Here is a 3,549-nt window from a genome sequence, read left to right as displayed (position 1 = left end):
ACCTTGTTCGAAGACTCGCACGATAATAAAGGATTAGGAGAGACTCGATCCTTCCTTGACGGAGCTGCCTTGCTCAACATCATTCTGCAGAACCTTATTAAGTTTACAAAAATACCAAGCTCAGACGTTCCGGCATATACGCAATCCCTTATGCTTAAAACTGCTTTCTAATAGACAATAAGATGGTATGTGTCTATGTTATGTTCATGGGCTTTTTTATAGCTTATCGCAGTTTGAATATTTGATCAATGGTGGAGCAACCAGGCCACCACAAAATATTTTAATATGTAAAATGACACATGATTCTCAAAATCGTCAATTTAGGCAATAAATAAAAATGTATTTCAAGTACGAATTATATATATTAACAAAACAATATTTAACAATTTAAAATTTTATGTTTATAAACAATTTGACGGTCCAATTAATACCAGAAGTGATTATTTCATTCAACTTTTTTTAAAGGGAATAAATTATTTCTGTCTATATAACTGTTTAATAGCAGAAAAAATTTTCGGAAATCACAAAAATTTTGAATTGAGCTTTTATAACTTTTAAAAGGGAAAATTATACACTATATCTTTTGGAGATCTACTATTGTGCTGCCACTGAAGAGAGTATCCTAAGTTTATCCGGATAGATTAATGGCGTTTTCGAATGGTAAATCTGGATACAATTAAGCTTTACTCGCGATCTGTCAAATTTTGTTATCCAATCGAGCATTTTTAGTGTAATCTAACATTGTTTTAGTCGTGTTTACAGACATCTATATTATTCACAAATACATTATCTGATATATTTACATCTGACTAATTTCAGGTAATTTTTGCTACACTGCCAAAATATCCAGAGTGTTATAAATTAATCTCGAGTGTTATACATTAATCTCTAATGTTTTATTGAATCGATTTGCCATAAGGCAAATAGTAAACCTAACAATATCTCCTGGTTCAAAACTTCAGACCTTATGAGGGTCAATGTAGAGCAACGCAGGATTAATAAAAGGAATATTAATTTATATAAATTAATTAAAAAAAGTTTTAAATATCTCTATAAATAATAAAGTTGCAGAAAAGTATTTTTCTTCGACACAATTCTTTTTAATTATTGAATATATTTTTTCCAACTACTTGCATTCCGAACACTTAATAAGATACCAAAAATTAAGTGATTGCAATCGAAATTAACACGATGTATCCTAACTAAAGTAAATCTACAAGTTTAAAACAAAGTAAAGAATACAAAAAAATTAAAAAATTGTTGAAAAAACTAACAAGAACAGAAATGGTTATAAAAAATTCCAAAACGTTGTCATCAATTAAATGCAAGAAATGAACTGTTCACACCTGAGAACTTTATTAAGCCAAAGAAGGTAGAAGGTAGAAGCAGAAGGCCGAAGCAGAAGCATTTAAGGTACAGAAAACAAAAAGACTTGTGTCCAAATAAACACAAAACAAGAACAACCTCTACCAGTGCTAAGTCCAAGACTAAAAAGTGTAAATTTGATAAAGTTAAAATGTCGCAATGGAGAAACCTTGACTAAGGAGTACAAAAAATTCTTAAAGCTTTTTCCACAAAAAATATAAACCGAATGCAGTTTACGGATAATGTCATGGACTCGAAGCGATGCGATCGTTATTCGCAGCAAGTTTGAATCAGCCAAAGGCGATGATCAAGTGAATTATGACTTCAGCCGAAGAAATTTATGGAAACATAGATGTTGAGTTATGGAACTGTGTATGAGATATGTGAAGTGGAGTGAAAAATGTAGGTTAAATATAGTTGCTAATGTTTTTGTATTATTTTTAAAAACAAAATAATGTATTGAATAAAACAATGTATTAAATATAACAAATATTTGTTAACAATTTATTTTTAAATAACTATTTTTAATATTTTTTTTACTTTTTCAACAAATACATCTCGTTTAACTTCTGTTCCTATCTGCACTGATAAATCAAATGTTTTGCTCTCACAATCTACACTGAAATGGAAACTAGTTTTTACTTATGCCTTACTTTATATGAAAATCCTGCTGCAATTCTGCGATAATGCAGCCGAAGTGATCGTAGGAGTTACTCAGTCCTACTCAAAAATCAATTGAATCGATACTGCAACCAATGATCTTCAGTAACTCTTCTTTTAAATGCTTTGTTTGTGTTAGTCACTGTGAAGTGATCTGTAGTCTTTAAGCCTGTTAAGTTGGTAATAATGATGATGACAACGCAGTTAATTCAATTGCTTATAAGAACCAAATTAATATATTTGCATTTAATGCAATATCTTTCTATAATTCCAAATAAGAGCATAAAATAAATAAATTATTAATCTATTAAAATGGAACTCGTTGGCCAATCGTGTACATTGCCTTCACAAAAAAGGATTAAAGCTTGTCTGAATTAAAAAAAAATTAAAGATAAACAGAAATAATTAATTCTTTTATTACTAATATTATATATACATGATATTTCATACCATCAATCATGATAACGGTTGTAACACTAACTAGAACAGACTCCTCAGACTCCTTGTGTGAGAAAAATCATCACTAAATTCAAGTAGGTCTAGATCTAATTCCTCTTTATACACCAATGAAACTAAATCCTTTTCGAACTTCTTACGTATAATTTACTAACAATGATTCAAAATATAACTGGAACAATTACAAAAGATACAACAGCTCTGATAAATGCAATCATGATAATGTTAAAATCCTAACTAAGATACTTATAGATGTCTTTGAACCTTTAAAATAGTGCAGAAAAATCTTGTCAAAACTTCATGTCACTCTCGACCAAATTTTTCAGTATATACGAACTCAATATTTTTATTCCTATATTTTACATACAGTCTATTATAAACTTCATGTCACTCCCAACCAAATTTTTCAGTATATACGAACTCAATATTTTTATTCCTACTTTTTACGTACAATCTATCATAACTTCAATATTTGCAAAAGATATAGCAATTCTGATCAATTCTAAAGATCCTACAGTAACTTTAAAAGCTTTAAATCAACTGAATTTGTATTGAGTGCCTGTGAAGTCGAATCCTTCACCTATCAATGCGCGTTGGGAACCCAACTAGAATTTCCGGCTCAACGACAAAATGATTCTAACGATTGAAAAATCTTACAGGAACTTCTACAAAACATTAAAGCGACCTTGATTGTAATAGCTCAAAACATTGACATAGTAAATACAACTAAATCTTCTGACGTCTATTTACCATCTAAATTAGAATAAGCAATGCTTATAGCCTAATTCCGTAATTAGACTTTACAAAATAATTAAACATGCTTTTAAATGAATTTCTTTCATAAGAAATAAATCCGTAAGACTTTCATTTTATAGTATGATACAACTTTTGAGCAAGTAATCCTCTCCATTCTAGAAAGTATGTATCCTACGACATGTCATTGTGGGGTCCAATTTTAAAGTCTAAAATCAGGTTTCTCAAAAATTTCAGTCTAGAACTTGATGAAATCTTGATATATAGCTAACAACCCAATTCACTTCAAAATATATGATTTAAAAAATGTAGTAG

The sequence above is a fragment of the Teleopsis dalmanni genome, chromosome 2, assembly GCF_002237135.1.
Source record: "Teleopsis dalmanni isolate 2A chromosome 2, ASM223713v2, whole genome shotgun sequence".
Taxonomy (NCBI): Eukaryota; Metazoa; Arthropoda; class Insecta; order Diptera; family Diopsidae; genus Teleopsis; species Teleopsis dalmanni.
Note: the sequence above shows the minus strand (reverse complement) of the source record.